The sequence below is a fragment of the Triticum dicoccoides genome, chromosome 1B (assembly GCF_002162155.2).
Source record: "Triticum dicoccoides isolate Atlit2015 ecotype Zavitan chromosome 1B, WEW_v2.0, whole genome shotgun sequence".
NCBI classification, from domain to species: domain Eukaryota; kingdom Viridiplantae; phylum Streptophyta; class Magnoliopsida; order Poales; family Poaceae; genus Triticum; species Triticum dicoccoides.
The window spans coordinates 561,586,535-561,609,146 of record NC_041381.1 but is presented as its reverse complement, the minus strand read 5'-3'; positions in this window follow the sequence as shown (position 1 = coordinate 561,609,146).

The window sequence follows — 22,612 nt, the reverse complement described above, 5'->3', positions numbered from 1 at the left end:
GATCTCATCCGGGACTCCGAACAACTTTCGGGTTACTGCATACTCATATCTCTACAACCCTAGCGTCACCGAACCTTAAGTGTGTAGACCCTACGGGTTCGGGAGACACGCAGACATGACCGAGACGACTCTCCGGTCAATAACCAACAGCGGGATCTAGATACCCATGTTGGCTCCCACATGCTCCTCGATGATCTCATCGGATGAACCATGATGTCGAGGATTTGAGTAACCCCGTATACAATTCCCTTTGTCAATCGGTACGTTACTTGCCCGAGATTCGATCGTCGGTATCCCTATACCTCATTCAATCTCGTTATCGGCAAGTCACTTTACTCGTACCGTAATGCATGATCCCGTGAACAAACACTTGGTCACTTTGAGCTCATTATGATGATGCATTACCGAGTGGGCCCAGAGATACCTCTCCGTCATACGGAGTGACAAATCCCAGTCTCGATCCGTGTCAACCCAACAGATACTTTCGGGGATACCATAGGATACCTTTATAGTCACCCAGTTACGTTGTGACGTTTGGTACACCCAAAGCACTCCTACGGTATCCAGGAGTTACACGATCTCATGGTCTAAGGAAAAGATACTTGACATTGGAAAAGCTCTAGCAAACGAACTACACGATCTTGTGCTATGCTTAGGATTGGGTCTTGTCCATCACATCATACTCCTAATGATGTGATCCCGTTATCAACGACATCCAATGTCCATAATCAGGAAACCATGACTATCTGTTAATCAACGAGCTAGTCAACTAGAGGCTCAATAGGGACATGTTGTGGTCTATGTATTCACACATGTATTACGATTTCCGGATAACACAATTATAGCATGAATAACAGACAATCATCATGAACAAGGAAATATAATAATAATCTTTTATTATTGCCTCTAGGGCATATTTCCAATAGTCTCCCACTTGCACTAGAGTCAATAATCTAGTTACATTGTGATGAATCGAACACCCATAGAGTTCTAGTGTTGATCATGTTTTGCTCGCGGAAGAGGTTTAGTCAACGGATCTGCGACATTCTGATCCGTATGCACTTTGCAAATATCTATGTCTCCATCTTGAACATTTTCACGGATGGAGTTGAAACGACGCTTGATGTGCCTGGTCTTCTTGTGAAACCTGGGCTGCTTGGCAAGGGCAATAGCTCCAGTGTTGTCACAGAAGAGAGTGATCGGCCCCGGCGCATTGGGTATGACTCCTAGGTTGGTGATGAACTCCTTCATCCATATGCTTCATGCGCTGCCTCTGAGGCTGCCATGTACTCCGCTTCACATGTAGATCCCGCCACGACGCTCTGCTTGCAACTGCACCAGCTTACTGCCCCACCATTCAACATATACACGTATTCGGTTTGTGACTTAGATTCATTCAGATCTGCGTCGAAGCTAGCGTCGACGTAACCCTTTACGATGAGCTCTTCGTCACCTCCAAAAACGAGAAACATATCCTTAGTCCTCTTCAGGTACTTCAGGATATTCTTGACCGCTGTCCAGTGTTCCTTGCCGGGATTACTTTGGTACTTTCCTACCAAACATACGGCAAGGCTTACATCAGGTCTGGTACACAGCATGGCATACATAATAGACCCTATGGCTGAGGCATAGGGGATGACACTCATCTCTTCTATATCTTCTGCCGTGGTCGGGCATTGAGCCGAGCTCAATCTCACACCTTGCAATACATGCAAGAACCCTTTCTTGGACTGATTCATATTGAACTTCTTCAATATCTTATCAAGGTATGTGCTTTGTGAAAGACCTATGAGGCGTCTCGATCTATCCCTATAGATCTTGATGCCTAATATGTAAGCAACTTCTCCAAGGTCCTTCATTGAAAAACACTTGTTCAAGTAGGCCTTAATGCTGTCCAAAAGTTCTATATCATTTCCCATCAAAAGTATGTCATCTACATATAATATGAGAAATGCTACAGAGCTCCCACTCACTTTCTTGTAAACGCAGGCTTCTCCATAAGTCTGCATAAACCCAAACGCTTTGATAATCTCATCAAAACGAATGTTCCAACTCCGAGATGCTTGCACCAGCCCATAAATGGATCGCTGGAGCTTGCATACCTTGTTAGCATTCTCGGGATCGACAAAACCTTCCGGTTGCATCATATACAGTTCTTCCTTGAGATAGCCATTAAGGAATGCCGTTTTGACGTCCATTTGCCATATCTCATAATCATAGTATGCGGCAATTGCTAACATGATTCAGACGGACTTCAGCTTCGCTACAGGAGAGAAAGTCTCATCGTAGTCAACCCCTTGAACTTGTCGATAACCCTTAGCAACAAGTCGAGCTATATAGATGGTAACATTACCATCCGCATTCGTCTTCTTCTTAAAGATCCATTTGTTTTCTATCGCTCGCCGATCATCGGGCAAGTCTGTCAAAGTCCATACTTTGTTTTCATACATGGATCCTATCTCAGATTGCATGGCTTCAAGCCATTTGTTGGAATCTGGGCCCGCCATCGCTTCTTCATAGTTCGAAGGTTCACCGTTGTCTAAGAACATGATTTCCAGGACAGGGTTGCCATACCACTCTGGTGTGGAACATGTCCTTGTGGACCTACGAAGTTCAGTAGCAACTTGATCCGAAGTACCTTGATCATCATCATTTATTTCCTCTCCAGTCGGTGTAGGCACCACAGGAACATTTTCCTGAGCTGCACTACTTTCATGTTCAAGAGGTAGTACTTCATTGAGTTCTACTTTCCTCCCACTTACTCCTTTCGAGAGAAACTCTTTCTCCAGAAAGGATCCGTTCTTGGCAACAAAGATCTTGCCTTCGGATCTAAGGTAGAAGGTATACCCAATAGTTTCCTTAGGGTATCCTATGAAGACGTATTTTTCCGACTTGGGTTCGAGCTTTTCAGGTTGAAGTTTCTTGACATAAGCATCGCATCCCCAAACTTTTAGAAACGACAGCTTAGGTTTCTTACCAAACCATAATTCGTACGGTGTCGGCTCAATGGATTTAGACGGTGCCCTATTTAAAGTGAATGTAGCTGTCTCTAGAGCGTATCCCCAAAATGATAGCGGTAAATCGGTAAGAGACATCATAGATCGCACCATATCCAATAGAGTGCAATTAAGACGTTCAGACACACCGTTACGCTGAGGTGTTTCAGGCGGCGTGAGTTGTGAAACGATTCCACATTTTCTTAAGTGCGTACCAAATTCGTGACTTAAATATTCTCCTCCACGATCTGATCATAAGAACTTTATTTTTCGGTCACGTTGATTCTCTACCTCATTCTGAAATTCCTTGAACTTTTCAAAGGTCTCAGACTTGTGTTTCATCAAGTAGACATACCAATATCTACTTAAGTCATCAGTGAGAGTGAGAACATAATGATATCCTCCGCGAGCCTCCACGCTCATTGGACCGCACACATCAGTATGTATGATTTCCAATAAGTTGGTTGCTCGCTCAATTGTTCCGGAGAACGGAGTCTTTATCATTTTGCCCATGAGGCATGGTTCACATGTGTCAAATGATTCATAATCGAGAGACTCTAAAAGTCCATCAGCATGGAGCTTCTTCATGCGCTTGACACCAATGTGACCAAGGTGGCAGTGCCACAAGTATGTGGGACTATCGTTATCAACCTTACATCTTTTTGTATTCACACTATGAATATGTGTAACATTACGTTCGAGATTCATTAAGAATAAACCATTTACCAGTGGGGCATGACCATAGAACATATCTCTCATATAAATAGAACAACCATTATTCTCGGATTTAAATGAGTAGCCATCTCGCATTAAACGGGATCCAGATACAATGTTCATGCTCAAAGTTGGCACTAAATAACAATTATTGAGGTTTAAATCTAACCCCGTAGGTAAATGTAGAGGTAGCATGCCGACGGCGATCACATCGACCTTGGAACCATTCCCGACGCGCATCATCACCTCGTCCTTCGCCAGTCTCCGCTTATTCCACAGCTCCTGCTGTGAGTTACAAATATGAGCAACCGCACCGGTATGAAATATCCAGGAGCTACTACGAGTACTGGTAAGGTACACATCAATTACATGTATATCACATATACCTTTAGTGTTGCCAGCCTTCTTGTCCGCTAAGTATTTGGGGCAGTTCCGCTTCCAGTGACCCTTCCCTTTGCAATAAAAGCACTCCGTCTCAGGCTTGGGTCCATTCTTTGGCTTCTTCCCGACAACTGGCTCACCGGGCGTGGCAACTTCCTTGCCGTCTTTCTTGAAGTTCTTCTTACCCTTGCCCTTCTTGAACTTAGTGGTTTTATTGGCCATCAACACTTGATGTTCCTTTTTGATTTCCACCTCCGCTGACTTCAGCATTGAAAATACTTCAGGAATAGTTTTCACCATCCCCTGCATATTGTAGTTCATCACAAAGCTCTTGTAGCTCGGTGGGAGCGACTGAAGGATTCTGTCAATGACCACCTTGTCCGAGAGGTTAATGTCCAGCTGGGACAAGCGGTTGTGCAACCCAGACATTTTGACTATGTGCTCACTGACAGAACTATTTTCCTCCATCTTACAACTATAGAACTTGTCGGAGACTTCATATCTCTCGACCGGGGCATGAGCTTGGAAAACCATTTTCAGCTCCTCGAACATCTCATATGCTCCGTGTTGCTCAAAACGCTTTTGGAGCCCCGGTTCTAAGCTGTAAAGCATGCCGCACTGAACGAGGGAGTAATCATCAGCACGTGACTGCCAAGCGTTCATAACGTCTTGGTTCTCTGGGACGGGTGCTTCACCTAGCGGTCCTTCTAGGACATATGATTTCTTGGCAGCTATGAGGATGATCCTCATGTTCCGGACCCAGTCCGTATAGTTGCTGCCATCATCTTTCATTTTGGCTTTCTCTAGGAACACGTTGAAGTTGAGGTTGACATGAGCATTGGCCATTTGATCTACAAGACATTTTTGCAAAGGTTTTTAGACTAAGTTCATGATAATTAAGTTCATCTAACCAATTTTTTTAATGAACTCCCACTCAGATTAGACATCCCTCTAGTCATCTAAGTGTTACATGATCCGAGTCGACTAGGCCGTGTCCGATCATCACGTGAGACGGACTAGTCATCATCGGTGAACATCTCCATGTTGATCGTATCTTCCATACTAGTCATGTTCGACCTTTCGGTCTCTGTGTTCCGAGGCCATGTCTGTACATGCTAGGCTCGTCAAGTTAACCTAAGTGTTTTGCATGTGTAAATCTGTCTTACACCCGTTGTATGTGAATGTTAGAATCTATCACACCCGATCATCACGTGGTGCTTCGAAACAACGAACTTCCGCAACGGCGCACAGTTAGGGGGAACACTTTCTTGAAATTATTATGAGGGATCGTCTTATTTACTACCATCATTCTAAGTAAACAAGATGCAAAAACATGATAAACATCACATGCAATCAAATAGTGACATGATATGGCCAATATCATATAGCTCCTTTGATCTTCATCTTCGGGGCTCCATGATCATCTTCGTCACCGGCATGACACCATGATCTCCATCATCGTGTCTCCATGAAGTTGCTCGCCAACTATTACTTCTACTACTATGGCTAACGTTTTAGCAATAAAGTAAAGTAATTACATGGCGTTTAATCATTGACACGCAGGTCATACAATAATTAAGACAACTCCTATGGCTCCTGCCGGTTGTCATACTCATCGACATGCAAGTCATGATTCCTATTACAAGAACATGATCTCATACATCACATATATATCATTCATCACAACTTTTGGCCATATCACATCACAAGCATATGCTGCAAAAACAAGTTAGACGTCCTCTAATTGTTGTTGCATGTTTTACGTGGTTGCAATAGGGTTCTAGCAAGAACGTTTTCTTACCTACGTAAAAGCCACAACGTGATATGCCAACTTCTATTTACCCTTCATAAGGACCCTTTTCATCGAATCCGCTCCAACTAAAGTGGGAGAGACAGACACCCGCTAGCCACCTTATGCAACTAGTGCATGTCAGTCGGTGGAACCTGTCTCACGTTAGCGTACGTGTAAGGTCGGTCTGGGCCGTTTCATCCCACGATACCGCTGAAGCAAAATATGACTAGTAGTGGCGAGAAAGTTGACAACATCTACGCCCACATCAAATTTGTGTTCTACTCGTGCAAAGAGAACTACGCATAGACCTAGCTCATGATGCCACTGTTGGGGAACGTTGCAGAAAATAAAAAATTTCCTACGTTTCACCAAGATCAATCTATGAGTTCATCTAGCAACGAGAGAGAGGAGTGAATCTACATACCCTTGTAGATCGCGAGCGGAAGCGTTCAAGAGAACGGGGTTGAGGGAGTCGTACTCGTCGTGATCCAAATCACCGATGATCCTAGTGTTGAACGAACAGCACCTCCGCGTTCAACACACGTATAGTTGGGGAAGACGTCTCCTCCTTCTTGATCTAGCAAGGGGAAAGGAGAGGTTGATGGAGATCGAGCAGCACGACGGCGTGGTGGTGGATGCAGCAGCGATCTCGGCAGGGCTTCGCCAAGCTTCTATGAGAGGGAGAGGTGTAGCAGAGGGAGAGGGAGGCGCCAAGAGCATGGGTGCAGCTTCCCTCCCTCCCCCATCTTTATATAGGGCCCCTAGGGGGGCTCCGGCCCTAGGAGATGCAATCTCCAAGGGGGGGCGGCGGCCAGGGGGGAAACTTGCCCCCCAAGCCAGGTGGAGGCACCCCCACCCCTAGGGTTTCCAACCCTAGGCGCAGGGGGCCCCAAGGGGGGTGCACCAGCCCACCAGGGGCTGGTTGCCCTCCCACTTCAGCCCATGGGGCCCTCTGGGATAGGTGGCCCCACCCGGTGGACCCCCGGGACCCTTCCGGTGGTCCCGGTACAATACCGGTGACCCCTGAAACTTTCCCGATGGCCGAAACCTGACTTCCTATATGTAATTCTTTACCTCCGGACCATTCCGGAAGTCCTCGTGACGTCCGGGATCTCATCCAGGACTCCGAACAACTTTTGGGTTACTGCATACTCATATCTCTACAACCCTAGCGTCACCGAACCTTAAGTGTGTAGACCCTACGGGTTCGGGAGACACGCAGACATGACCAAGACGACTCTCCGGTCAATAACCAACAGCGGGATCTAGATACCCATGTTGGCTCCCACATGCTCCTCGATGATCTCATCGGATGAACCACGATGTCGAGGATTCGAGTAACCCCGTATACAATTCCCTTTACTTGCCCGAGATTCGATCGTCGGTATCCCAATACCTCGTTCAATCTCGTTACCGGCAAGTCACTTTACTCGTACCGTAATGCATGATCCCATGACCAAACACTTGGTCACTTTGAGCTCATTATGATGATGCATTACCGAGTGTCTTGGGGATATTACCACTAGGCATAAACCGGCCTACTTGGGCCGGGTTAATTTCATTAGTGGTATAAGCAGATGAAGGCCCAAGGCCTATAGTCGGTTTAGAATCTGTAGCCGTAAACCGACCTGATGTGTAACTTGTATTGTAAGTTAGGAATAGAAAGATACCAACCGGGATACGAGTATGAACCGGTTGGGACTCTATGGACCGACGGGCGTCACCCGTGTATATAAGGGGACGACCCGGCGGCGGTTCAGGGACAACCACAACTCGAGCCTAGGCGAAACTTGTTTGCTCCCTAGCCATCGAGATCATATCAATTCCATCACAACTAGACGTAGGCTTTACCTTCATCGAAGGGGCCGAACTAGTATAAAACCCTCGTGTCTTTGTGTCCGCTTTAACCCCTTCAAGTAAACCCATGGCGATGGCTCCACGACTAAGTCCTTTCACTAGGACATCTGCCGTGACAAATCCACGACAGTTGGCGCCCACCGTGGGGCTATCGCACGATGGTTTGATGATCTTGGAGGGCAAGCTCAAGGGACTCGAAGGCTATGTTGTGGGCCGGATGACCAAGAGTCGTCGGGGCAGGATCTACATCGACGACGCAGGATGGGGTCCCGAGGCCGATTCGATCGAGTACGGGTACCGGGTCCCCTTTGGTGGCATACACGTTTTCATTGGCAAAATCGGTGAGCCTGGGCCTGAGCCGGACATCTGCACCAACCTCATCGAGACGGCTCAGCGTGCGAGATCTACCTGGGCTAAACCGGCCGTGAAGCGTGTCTTCGTTGGAGTCGTCCATGAAGGAGAGCGTGAGGACGAATCAGAACACGGTAGCGAGACCGTCATCTATTCCGATGACGAGTCCTCGACCGGAAAGACCGAATCGCTGTACCAGTTGCAAGACGACCAGATTAGGGGCTGTTCTGATGGCGACAGTATTCCGGACCCCCCGGGCCAGGTCAACCGGGTTGGAATATTCATGGCCGGCACACAGGCGGCGAATCACTCTTCGACCGCCACAGCAATGCTCTCCGGATCAGCAGCGACAGTAGCAGCAGGGTCAGGAGGCCTTATGCACCCACCGGTTCAAGTTCTATCTGAGTTGTTTGATGCACTAGCCGCGCTTATGGTAGAGGACAATCCGGCGGATCAGGAGGCCCATAATGCAGAAATTGCGAAGGTGAGAGAGCAGATCGTGCAAGCCAAAGCGGATCTGGCAGCAGAAAAAGACCGGATGGCTACAGAGCGGGCCGCTTTGGACGCCCAGGCCTATAAACTCATGCTTGACCAGAACGCATCACAGGAGGTTTTGAAGTGGAAGCACAGATCACGCCTGCCGTTAGGGTTTGACCCCCGAAATCTCTTTCACACTCCAGGAGCTGGACCCAGTAATCCGCCGCAGTACCCGGAGACAAACCGGATTGAGGCACCAGGACCAGGGCGACGGTCCAACCTCGCCTGATGGAACCTCCTCACCAAAACATTGTGGTTTCTCCGCCGGTCCAGACGCCCCCGGGTCATTATTCGAATCCTATGGACAACCTTGTTGCGGCCACTGCACGGTTAGAGGCCATCCCAGTCGAAGGGGATTCTCCGCAAGCGATAGAGACGTGCCGGGTTAAGGAGCTTCTCCGGACTGCGCTGATTCAGCAGGAAGCATATTCATACAGCCAGGATCGGATCCACTCTACACCCCGTCCAAGCCGGAGTTATAGCAGGCGCTTGAATGAACCCGCCGTATCGAGCAATGCGCGAGGCCGTGAAGCAACCTGTGGCGATAGCCCGGCAGGCGGTGTCCGCGATGCGCAGGATGTGGCGGACCGGGCCCGAGCACAAAGGGAGGCTGAGTTAGCAGCCCAGGATAATGCGGGTCAACTTACGCCGGTTCGTTCTACCACCTTTGCCGGACTAGGAGTCACATCCGCTTTGGGAGTGCCTTGCTTGATCCCTGCTTTACGTAATGTGCGCCTGCCCAAAGATTTCAAGGGTCCACGCAAGGTGCCTAATTACACCGCTGATTTACCCCCTGAAGCATGGGTAGAGAGTTATGAGATGGCCATGGAAATGCTGGACGTGGATGAGGCCACATGTGCAAAATACTTCACCATGATGCTTGAGGGCACGGCTCGTACTTGGTTAAAGAGCCTACCACCCAATTCTATCAGCTCATGGGCCCAGTTGCGGGCCCGGTTTATACAGAATTTTAAGGATACATGTAAGCAGCCCAAGTCCATAGTAGACCTGGCGGCTTGTGTCCAGGAGGAAGGAGAATCAACGACCCGTTGGGTGCGCCGCATTTCAGAAATTTTGCACTCGTCTGACAGGATTAATGCTGACTCTGCGATCTTAACTCTAGAAGGCAACTGCCGGTTTGAGCCTCTAAAATTGAAGTTGGGACGCATGAAGTGGTTCTGTAATGACATGGGAACCCTCATGGCCGCTTTAGTGAAGTATGCCGATTCGGACAGTACCAAGGATCCCGAGCCTAATGATGATGAAGCAGGGAAGGGAAAGAAGAATAGCAACTCCAAACAGCAGCAGTACAAACTAGCGGGTCATGGAAACGGAGGCAAGCGCAAGGCGGATGGCAGCGTGGACTTTGTGGCCAACACTAATGCACAGGACAGGGGGCAGCGGCGCAGAGGTAAAGCGGCAAATCGTAATGGGGCTCCCAATCCTAACGCAAGCCGTTTGAACTATTTGTTGAATCAGCCTTGCCCGAAGCACGGGACGAAGGAGGAGCCGGCTAACCATCTTTGGAAAGATTGTTATATCATGCAGGAGTTCAAAAACTCTAATGCTTTCCGGTATGATCACGGATCAGGTGGCGGTTCAGGATCCGGTTTCCACGGGCCAGATCACGATGGAGCTTCCGGTTCAGGTCGCAATCAGGGCGGTCACAATCACCAGAATAATCAGAACAGCCAGCAGCAGCAGCAGCAGTCGGGTTATCAGAGCCAGCCAAAATAGTTGAACAATGGGCAGTATCATGTTTTCACAACTAGTTTGGATAAACGCGACCGAAAACTCCACAGGCGAGCGGTGAATTCTGTTGAACCGGCCTTACCACGTTACTTGCGCTGGTCGGAGCAGCCTATCGTGCGGAGCAGAGAGGATCACCCGCCCCGGGTTGATAATCCGGGCCAGCTAGCATTAGTGGTAGACCCTCAGGTGGGGGTTTATAAATTCACCAAGGTACTCATGGATGGAGGAAGCAGTATTAACATATTGTATTATGAGACATTCCGCCGCATGGGTTTAACAGACAAAGATCTCAGACCGTCGAATACGGTGTTCCATGGTGTGGTGCCTGGCAAATCTGCATATCCTGTTGGTAAGATAGCCCTGGATGTGGCCTTTGGGGACGAGCACGACTCCTGGTCGGAAAAACTAACATTTGAGGTGGTGAAGATCCGGAGCCCGTATCATGCCTTGTTTGGCCGGCCGGCTTATGCCAAGTTCATGGCGCGGCCTTGTTATATCTACTTACAGCTCAAGATGCCGGGTTACAAGGGGACCATAACGGTTCATGGGAGCCGTAGGATCGCTTTGGAATGTGAGGAAGGTGATGCGGCTTATGCAGAGTCAGTCTGTGCCACGGAGGAGTTGAAGTATTATAAGGACAACGTTGATCCAGCGGATATGACCCCTTTAAAGAAGCTAACTACAGAGCATGGTTCAGATCTGAAGTTCAAATCGGCAGCTGAGACCAAGCTTGTTGACTTCGTGCCCGGCGATTCGTCCAAGCAGTTCACTATCAGTGTCAACCTGGATCCCAAATAGGAAAGCGCGCTCATCGAGTTCATCTGTGAGAATCGGGACATTTTTGCATGGAAGCCGTCTGACATGCCAGGTGTACCGAGGGAACTCGCTGAGCACAGTCTTAATGTGGATCCTAAGTATAAACCGGTGAAACAGTTCCTCCGCCGGTTTAACGAAGAAAGACGCAAAGCCATTGGAGAGGAAGTGGCCAGGCTTTTAGCAGCTAGTTTTATTATTGAGGTGTTCCATCTAGAGTGGCTTGCTAATCCGGTGCTGGTTCTTAAGAAAAACGGCACTTGGCGTATGTGTGTGGATTACACAGATCTTAACAAAGCCTGTCCGGCAGATCCTTTTGCCCTTCCCCGTATTGACCAGATCATTGATGCAACGGCGGGTTGTGAGCGTTTGAGTTTTTTGGATGCATACTCTGGATATCATCAGATCAAGATGGCGGTTAAGGACCAGGAGAAAACATCATTTATTACTCCCTTTGGAGCCTTCTGCTATGTATCTATGCCCTTCGGGCTCAAGAGTGCCCAAGCCACCTATCAACGGTGTATACAGAATTGCCTGCATAAACAGATCGGCCGCAATGTGCACGCCTATGTGGATGATATTGTAGTGAAGTCAAGACAGAAGGAGACGCTGGTGGATGATTTGAAGGAGACCTTTGACAACTTGCGAGTTTACAAGATGATGCTTAATCCGGCCAAGTGTGTCTTTGGTGTTCCGGCAGGCAAGTTACTGGGTTTCCTGGTGTCTAACAGAGGAATCGAGGCTAACCCGGAGAAGATTACGGCTATTACATCCCTAGTTAAACCCAAATGTATCAACGATGTTCAGCGTTTGGCAGGCCGGATCGCTGCACTAAGCCGGTTTATCAGCCGCCTCGGAGAGAAGGCCATTCCTTTGTACCAAATGCTGAGGAAGACAGACCATTTCATTTGGAGTCCGGCTGCTGATGAAGCATTTGAGCACCTGAAGCGGCAGTTAGCCAATCCGCCTGTTCTTGCAGCTCCGGTCGACAAGGAGCCACTATTATTATACGTAGCGGCCAATGCTCGGGTAGTTAGCGTGGCTATTGTGGTGGAACCCAAAGAGGCAGGCAAGGAATATCCGGTTCAGCGGCCGGTTTATTATATCAGCAAGGTGCTTATTGAATCCAAGCAAAGGTATCCGCATTGGCAGAAGCTGGTCTATGGTGTTTTTATGGCCAGTCGGAACTTGAAGCAGTATTTTCAAGGGCACCCCATCACAGTGGTCAGTTCAGCTCCCTTGGGTGATATTATACAGAACCGGGAGGCGACTGGCCGGATTGCCAAGTGGGCTATAGAGCTTGGGCCACACGGCCTGAAGTACGTGCCTCGGACGGCAGTGAAGTCTCAAGCACTTGTTGATTTCATCAATGACTGGACGGAGTTACAAGCACCAAAGGAGAAGCCGGATCACACATATTGGACTATTCATTTTGACGGATCCAGGAAATTGGAAGGCTCGGGGGCTGGAGTCGTATTAACTTCCCCACGAGGTGATAAGTTTTGTTATGTTCTCCGCTTAATGTTCCCTTGTACTAATAATGCAGCTGAGTACGAAGCCTTGCTCCATGGTCTCCGGATGGCTAAAGAGATGAATTTAAGCCGGGTTAAGTGCTTTGGTGACTCGGACCTAGTGGCTCAACAGGTGTCTGGCACTTGGGATTCTAAGGACCCGCTCATGGCTGCATATCGTCGGGAAGTGGATAATATTGCAGGTTGTTTCAAGGGTTATCAAGTAGATCATGTGGACCATCGGAAGAATGAAGCGGCGGATGCTTTAAGCCGGTTGGGCTCTCAGCGTAAACCGGTCCCGCCTAACGTCTTTTTAGACGTGTTGCACAACCCGTCAGTCAAGCTCCCAGGTGAGGTGGATTTGGCTATCCCTGATCCGGAGGCTCAATTGGTGGCAGCCCTGCATGTTATTCCGGATTGGACAGTTCCTTATCTTGCGTACATGAACCGGGGGGAGTTACCAGAGGATGAGATTCTGGCCAGGCAGATAGTCCGGCGATCCAAGTCTATGATGATTGTCAATGGTGAATTACATCATTGCAGTATATCAGGGGCGTTTCAACATTGTGTTTCTCCTGAGGAAGGCTGTGAAATCTTAAGAGAAATCCATGAAGGGGATTGTGGACACCACGCCGGTTCAAAGTCTCTGGTGGCAAAGGCGTTTCGTCACGGGTTCTACTGGTTGACAGCGCATGCTGACGCGGAGGACTTGGTTAAACGGTGTGATGGATGTCAGAAATTTTCAAGGCGTGCTCATGTGCCGGCTCAAGAATTGAGGATGATCCCAATAACATGGCCGTTTGCAACTTGGGGGCTGGATATGGTTGGGCCTTTTAAAAGATCCAAGGATAAGAAAACCCACCTTTTGGTGGCAGTTGACAAATTTACCAAGTGGGTTGAAGCGGAGCCTGTCAGCAAGTGTGATGCAGCAACAGCGGTGCAGTTCATCAAGAAGGTGATTTTCCGGTTTGGTTTTCCACACAGTATCATTACTGATAATGGTACCAATTTATCCAAGGGCGCTATGAAGGAGTTCTGTGAACATGAGCACATCCGACTTGCGTGTCGTCAGTGGCACACACCCAGTCCAATGGACAGGCAGAACGAGCTAATCAGGAAATCTTGCGAGGCATCAAACCCCGGCTTATGGTCCCATTGCAAAGAACACCAGGATGTTGGGTTGAAGAGCTACCATCTGTATTATGGAGTATCAATACTACGCCAAACCGGTCCACAGGATACACGCCATTTTTCATGGTCTATGGAGCAGAGGCAGTTCTCCCTAGTGACATCCGGCACGATTCGCCTCGTGTGGCAGCTTATGTTGAAGCAGACAATGAGATAGCACGGCAAGACGCTTTGGACCTATTGGATGAGGAGCGTGATATAGCGGCTGCCCGTTCGGCGATTTACCAGCAAGATCTTCGTCGCTATCACAGTCGCCGGGTTAGAACCAGAACTTTTCAAGAAGGAGATGTGGTGCTTCGACTCATCCAAGATCAAACGGATATGCACAAGTTATCCCCACCTTGGGAGGGACCTTTCGTGGTCAGCAAGAATTTGCACAACGGGTCGTACTATCTGATTGATATTCGAGGGCATCAAGACTCACGTACATCAGAGGAGGAGACCAACAGGCCGTGGAATATAGCTCATCTTCGGCCTTACTATACTTGAGCCATCGGCTCTATCTATGTACATATCATGACAATGTATATATTATCTTTGATATATCAAACCGGAGCCTCAGCTAAAGCGGGGTCTCTGTCTTTCTCATCATGCGAGGTTACACGGAGTGGTTCTGTTTAAAGCGGCCTCCGGTTTACCCCTTGACATTTGTTTTTTATATATCACTGGGGGCCTTGGTCGTGTCCGAACCAACGAACACCCTTTGATAGGCGACAGCCACCAGATCATTTGGGGACATGGTCAAGTCTGAACCAGTCACGCCTCTTGGTCGGCCTAAGGCCACAAAATCACTTGGGGGCATGGTCGAACCCGAACCATCGCTACGCCTCTTGATCTGGCATATATGCCACGAATCATTTGGGGACCTGGCTGACTTGAATCAGTGTCACTCCTATTGGGGGCCTTGATCCTGTCCGACCATGGTAATACCATCTGATCAGCTCAGTATAGCATATTTTTGCAAATGGTTTTTTATCATTGCCTTTGCTTCCATGTTATTTTCATGGTTTGTTTTTTCTTTGTTTTTGTCGGGTTTCTTTTATGTCGACAAACACCTTTTTCCGATTCAGCCGATGGGTTTGATTCCCCTTTTAATCCGGAGGAGTATGCCCGGTTTACCTTTTTCCTGTTAACATCATGGAGTAACAAGGGGGCTCGTATTGATTCAGTACGATTTATACGGGAGCTATTTTCTCCCACCTTTTTTCTTTCGACGGTAATGGTTTATAAAACCGCCGCTTCAGGCTTGGCTAAGCCAGCTTCATACCCAAACATGGCAGGTATTTATGTATCATATATTTGTTATATTACTGATACACATATCAGGATCATAAACCGGCTGGCGGTATAACCGCCACCGAAGTTCAAATTTTTCTGATTGCAGGAAATATGAATTGGAGTTCTTCAAACGAAAGCTTCAGTACTTATGCATGAAGGCATATTCCAGTTAGAAGCATTAACTATCCTATTACAGGGCAGCACGGTACCCAAATAAGATCATTGTTCTTTTCGGAAGATGTCACAAACAGCTTTCCAAACCAGTTTTCTGGTTCAAGCCTGCTCCTCATCCTCCGCCGCTTCAGCTTCCTCGTCTCTACCCATTGGCTGGAAATCAACAGTGGTCCAGTCGATTCCCATTAAAGCTTGGAAAACAGCCTCTTCATGGATCAGGGAAGACTGTTCAATATCAGGGGCATAAGTGTGCTTACGGATTGGAGGGATCAGATTCTCCGCTTCAATAGTTGGGGCAGGCACTCGCTTGTTTTGCTCGTTATATTGCACTTGATAATGCGTCAAATCTGCCTCTTCAGCTAGCTGGCAAGCCAGAGGGCGCACTGCACGGTTTATTGCCCTTAAATCCTCTTCGTTGAATTCAGAGCCATCTTCTTTCAGGCTGGGATAGCCTTGAGCTGCTTCCACAGGATCAAAATCTGGTACCCATGCCTTTGCCCGGATTAAGGCATTGATGGCTCCGGTTCGGGCAGCGGATTTTTTCAGCTCTTCAATCCGGGCTGGAAGCATTGACAACTTGCTAAGAGTGTCCTGGATTAAAGAGGGTGCCGGGTTGTTGTGAGAAGCTGTGGTGATGATCCGTTGGGCTCCGGTATATAATTGTTCCACCAAGGTGTAGGCAGCTTTTAATTTCTTCCGCACATCATTTCCTAAGTGCCCAATACGTGTGCCTACAACAAGATTGGAATGGTCTCAAACCGGATTTACGCTACAGCAGGTTCAAACTATCACAGAAGTTACAAGGAGCTTACCAAAGATTGCAGCAGTCATGGAGTGTATTTGCCGCTGTATGGCAGTCAGTTCATCCACCACCGGTTTAAGGGCAGCTTCAGCATTTTCCGCTCTTTTGGTTAAACCGGCCTTCTCAGTGGCCCAGTCAGCCCGCTCTTTCTTGAAGCCTTCTTTCAGCCGTTCAGCAGTGCTCAAAGCGCTGGTTAATTCTTGCTTTGCCTTATCTGTTTCAGCCTGCTGGGTTTTCAAGGCCTCTTGCAAATCGGCAACTCGGTCCTCCTTGATTTTCACCTCATCCTGCACACAGACAGCGTTTAAGCTTTGCACAGGCGATCCAAGGAGTTGAAGTATCAACCACATAACAAAGTTATATGCCTGATACTTGGGGGCTAATGCACCTTCAATTTTTATATATTACTCGATCACAAAGTCCCAAGCTCAATATAAGTATTCAACTTGGCACTTGGGGGCTAATGGCTATTTGATCAAGTTATGTTCTAAGGACAGTTCTCTATTGGAGTCCCGGTTTACTTATGTTAAGTTAGACCGTTTCTTGCGGGCTATACCGATCGGTTTCAAGAATGTTCAGGATCAAGTCCCGGTTTGACCAATGTTACAAACCGGCCCTTGGGGGCTAGAAGGATGGAGGTAATGGCAGCAAGGAAAAAAAGTAAGTTACCTCAAATTTATCCCTCATCATTTTGACCAGGCCAGCTTCACAGTCACGGCTAGTGTAAAGCCGGTTTAAATAGCCGGAGTGAAGATCTTGGGCACTCAGAGCAGCATATGTCTCTAGTTCAACATCCCATTTTCCTTTGTTCAAAGCGGAAAAATCCTCTTTGATGGTATGCTTGGTAAGGGTGACAGGATTCCCGGGTTCAGAGCGGCCCACACCGGTAATCACAACATCATCATCTTTGGACTCACCAGTTTGTGTTGGTGCGGCCATTTGGTCAGCAGGAGTGTGGGATTTCTCAATCTGGATGGAGCTGGCAGGCGGATCGGCAGAGGCTGGAGTATTAACAAGCCCTTCTTCGGGTATAACGTCATCTTGCAAAGGAGGATCATTGGGGATATCTTCAGAAGTAAACATTTCATGATCCGGCGCTTGGTCATGTTCTGGGGCTACATCTTCTTCAGCCGCTTTATCCAGGCGGGCCTTCTTGCTTGGTTTCGGTTTAGCCCTGAAAGAAAAACAAAAAGTCAAGGAAAAGCATAAGCCATTATGCGGTATACTGGAAGCATATGTTCAGTTTAACTTACCCAGCAACTGTTTTCAAAGGTGGTAGCTGAGTGGCTGACGATTCACCAAACGATGAATGAGAAGTGACCTGATAATCGGAGTCAGATGGATTAAGAGGTTGACGGAAGAAACCCGCTTTACGATTTAAATTAATAAAAAGGTTGGAGACCTCGGAGCGGCGTTTTCGAACCGGACTATTTGGTAAACCGGCAGAGGTAACTACCTGGCCACTGTGCTGGGTTGTGTGGCGAGCTTCGTCTTGCTGGGTCTTCATAAGAAATTGGGAATCCAAATAAGCAAGAGGATGAGAAAATTTAACTTTCCGGTTTGCCCGGCGAAATTTTGGCAAAGGCAAGATTTCTGAATCGGAAGAGAGAATGGTTACCTCAACGAAACCCGCATTGCTAGCTTCAGCGTCATCCTGACAAGCATTATCATCAATAAGGCGTGTAAAAAGCAAGCCAAGTGAATCAAGTTCTACCTCAAGATCCGGATTACCCACAACATCATCAATGGTTGGGTCAGATGAAGCGGTGGTTTTTCTCTTATGAGCTGGTTTCTTGATAACCTTGGTCTTGGGCCGGGTTGGCCGTCCTGCCTTCTCCATTTTGTCTTGAGGAAGTTTCTTGCTCCAAAACGGATTATCGCCCTGGATCAGCAGTAATTAAATGTTAAACATATAAAACAGTAACCGGTTCAACAATAGAGCAATTAAAATATTACCGCTGGCGGTTTGTTGGTGGTGCAGTAAGGAGGCAGACCGGTTTGAGCACAGAGGTGCTCCGGTTCATTCAGCATCTTTTTCACAGATTCTGTGACTTCGTCATCAGGGAGTTGGATTTTAGTGTGTCGGAGTGGGTCATCGACACTATCAGTATACTTGCACATCAAATTGGGGCGCCGGCTTAGAGGCAAAATACTCCATGATATCCAGCAGCGTTCAAGGTCTATTCCTGTTAAACCATTGGCCATGAAGGCCCGGAGCTTGGACAGTTGAGGAGCATATTTAATTCTCTCCTTGGCGCTTAGCCTTTGTGGAAAAGGGTGAGTGTTGCTGAGCCGTTCCGGACGGAAGCCAGGCAAGGGATTTTCATTGTCAGGGGAGGTATCCTTGCAATAAAACCAAGTTGCGTTCCACTCCTTGGGGTGAGTATGGAGTTTGACGTGGGGATAGGTGATTTCTTTCCTTTTCTGAATGGCCATACTGCCCAGTTCGGTATTAGGGCCGTCAGTGAATTCAGTATGGCGGTTCAGATGAAAGAGATCTCTAAATAACTCGACTGAAGGCTCCTCTTGAAGGTATGCCTCAGAAAATACTTGAAAGTGACATAGATTGGTGACGGAGTTGGGGCCAATATCCTGTGGACAGAGTTGAAAGTTGGCTAACACATCCCGATAAAATTTAGAGCCGGGCGGTTTGAAGCCCCGGGCCATATGATCTGCGAAGACCACGACCTCTCCTTCCTGGGGCGTAGGAGGACATTCATCTCCAGGAACCCTCCAGTGGATCGTATCTTTACTATCCAAAGCGACGATCAGGACTAGATCGTCCAACTGTGATTCTGTGACGCGAGAGGGAACCCAGTTGCACTCATACACTTGTTTTGCCATGACGAAATCTACAAGAAATAGGTAATCCAGTTCAAGGACATGCCGGATAAAAAAAGGTGTTAATCTAACTACGATAAACCGGCAGCCGTACCTATAAACCGGTTTTCTACAATGCGGCGTCAAATGGATTCTGGCGGTTCAATCAGGGGACTAGTGATAGATACCGGTTTAGCAGTTTTTTCTATGGTAAAGTTAAACCGCCTGATCTAGGCGTCGGAAGCAATTGAAGCTATGGATAATTGTGTATGCAGAAACAAGTTTCACAAAATCGAGTTACAGCCGCGGATCTACAGCAAGCTCACAAAACAGGAAATATTTCGAAGAGTAAGGCGGAAACAGAAGTGAACCATTGAGCGGATATGTGCGGGAGATCTATAGGATTAGATGAGAAGTTGCAAGTGGATGCTTAGGGATCGCTACTGAACACAGCAAGAGTTCGCGGATTCATTCAAGATCAGAGAACAGACATGAGCGCATGATGAACACAGCATGAACACGGAACCCTAAGAACGGATCTAGGTTAAGAAGAGGAGAAAGCTTACCGGGAACGGAGAAGATGCGGGAAGGTGCCGCAATACTCTGGTACGTTCAGGTTGATGCAGCGGCCTGAGGCGAGGCAGAGGTCGACGGCGGTGGCGGAGCTCCAAAGCCGGCGACGTGAGGAAGAAGAAGAAGAAGAGACGAAGGAGAAAGGAAAGAAATGACCCTTCGGTCTTATTTATAAATGCAACAGAGTTAAGTCAAGCGCGCGGATCCAGGAGCTGCCGTTAAAAGAGGGCGTTATAAATGACAAAATTCATGATGACGTCATGCCAGTTTACAACAACCAGGAATGATGACAACATGGCGGTTTACCAATTTCCAGAAGATGTCCAAGACACAAGATTTTGTGAAGGATTGACATGAACCAGTTCAAATCAATCTGGGGCCTAATGTTGGGGATATTACCACTAGGCATAAACCGGCCTACTTGGGCCGGGTTAATTTCATTAGTGGTATAAGCAGATGAAGGCCCAAGGCCTATAGTCGGTTTAGAATCTGTAGCCGTAAACCGACCTGATGTGTAACTTGTATTGTAAGTTAGGAATAGAAAGATACCAACCGGGATACGAGTATGAACCGGTTGGGACTCTATGGACCGACGGGCGTCACCCGTGTATATAAGGGGACGACCCGGCGGCGGTTCAGGGACAACCACAACTCGAGCCTAAGTGAAGCTTGTTTGCTCCCTAGCCATCGAGATCATATCAATTCCATCACAACTAGACGTAGGCTTTTACCTTCATCGAAGGGGCCGAACTAGTATAAAACCCTCGTGTCTTTGTGACCGCTTTAACCCCTTCAAGTAAACCCGTGGCGATGGCTCCACGACTAAGTCCTTTCACTAGGACATCTGCCGTGACAAATCCACGACAGAGTGGGCCCAGAGATACCTCTCCGTCATACGGAGTGACAAATCCCAGTCTCGATCCGTGTCAACCCAACAGATACTTTCAGGGATACCCGTAGCATACCTTTATAGTCACCCAGTTACGTTGTGACGTTTTATACACCCAAAGCACTCCTACGGTATCCGGGAGTTACACGATCTCATGGTCTAAGGAAAATATACTTGACATTGGAAAAGCTCTAGCAAACGAACTACACGATCTTGTGCTATGCTTAGGATTGGGTCTTGTCCATCACATCATTCTACTAATGATGTGATCCCGTTATCAACGACATCCAATGTCCATAATCAGGAAACCATGACTATCTGTTGATCAACGAGCTAGTCAACTAGAGGCTCACTAGGGACATGTTGTGGTCTATGTATTCACACATGTATTACGATTTCCGGATAACACAATTATAGCATGAATAACAGACAATCATCATGAACAAGGAAATATAATAATAATCTTTTATTATTGCCTCTAGGGCATATTTCCAACACCCACACCCCTGGTCAAGGCGCACCAAGACCCCCCCTTAGAAGGAATAAGATCAAATCCCGAAGGGATAAGATCAAGATCTCTAAAAAGGGGGATAACAATCGGTGGGGAAGGGAAATGATGGGATTTATTTCCTACCACCTTTGCCAACGCCCCAATGGACTTGGAGGGCAAGAAATCAGCCCCCTCCACCCCTATATATAGTGGGGAGGCGCATGGGAGCTACACTCCTTGCCCCTGGCGTATCCCTCCCCCTCTCCAACTCCACCTCCTCCTCAGTAGTGCATGGCGAAGCCCTGCCGGAGAACTGCAAGCTCCACCACCATGCCGTCGTGCTGCCGGAGCTCTCCCTCAACTTCTCCTCTCCCTTGCTGGATCAACAAGGTGGAGACATCCCTGGGTTGTACGTGTGTTGAACGCGGAGGCGCCGTCCATTCGGCGTTAGATCGGATCTTCCGCGATTTGAATCGCCGCGAGTACGACTCCCTTATCTGCGTTCTAGTGACGCTTCCGCTTAGCGATCTTAAAGGTATGAAGATGATCATGTTCTCCCTCTCTTGTTGCTAGAATCTCCATAGATCGATCTTGGTGATGCATAGAAAATTTTGAATTATTGCTATGATTCCCAACAGGTCTACACCATGCGTTCGTCCTACCAAGCCTGCTTCGTTGGTTTCTACCATGGACCCACACTGGCGCTTCACCTAGAGATCTTGGGCACTGCTCCGCATCAAGTTTTTCATCTGGCTTGCCCTGCTCGGCCGCTGCTGGACCGCCGACCGCTTGGCGCGCCACGGCCTTCCCCATGAGCCATGCTGCCTTCTCTACGATCAAGAGCCCGAGTCTATGCAGCATCTTCTCGTGGGCTGCTCCTTCTCCCACCAACTTTGGCATGAGGTGTTATCTTGGTGTCGGTCCAGTGCCACGATTCTTGACCATGACGAGGAGTTCATCGCCTGGCTCTCCTCGGCCATCTCTAGTACCATGAGTTTCCTCCGTCGTGGTCTCGCCTCCATCGCCATCCTCACCGCATGGCGCCTATGGAAGCACCGTAATGGATGCCTCTTCGATGGCGACCAGCCTACTGTGGGCCGCGCTATGCACATGATCCAGGAGGAGGCGTGGCTCTGTGCCCGAGCCGGTGCTAAGGGGCTTGCCCTTATCCTATCGGAGACATAGGCCTGGGCCACTATGGCTGGCACACCCGCGTACCCTGTATGTCGCGACTTATGATGCAAGCCATCCCTCACTACTGGAAACAGAGAATTTACCATCAGTCTGATCTTTGTTGTCTGCTAGCGGAAAACGGACGGCAAAGAATTGGCTAACTGCGAAGATCCTATTTGCCATCAGCCAGTTCTTTGCTGTCCGCTGGCGGACGACAAAGAGGTGGGTGGGGTCCAGTGGAGAAACCCTAATGGCCCACCAGCCCCCCCTCTTTGTCGTCCGCTATCTGACGGCAAAGAACGAGCCCATTAACGGCCTCCAACGACCACCCCTCCCTATCTCCCCGGCCCCACCCCTCTCTCTTCACCTCTCTCTCCACCCGCGTGCCCCCGTGCCCGCACCGCCGCCGCCGTCCCACCACCCTCCCTGCCCTGGAGCTCCCCACCCTCCTTGTCTTGTCGCCCTACCACCGCTGCCCAGCACCGCTGCCCCACCACCCTCCCTGCCCCGGAGTGCCCTAC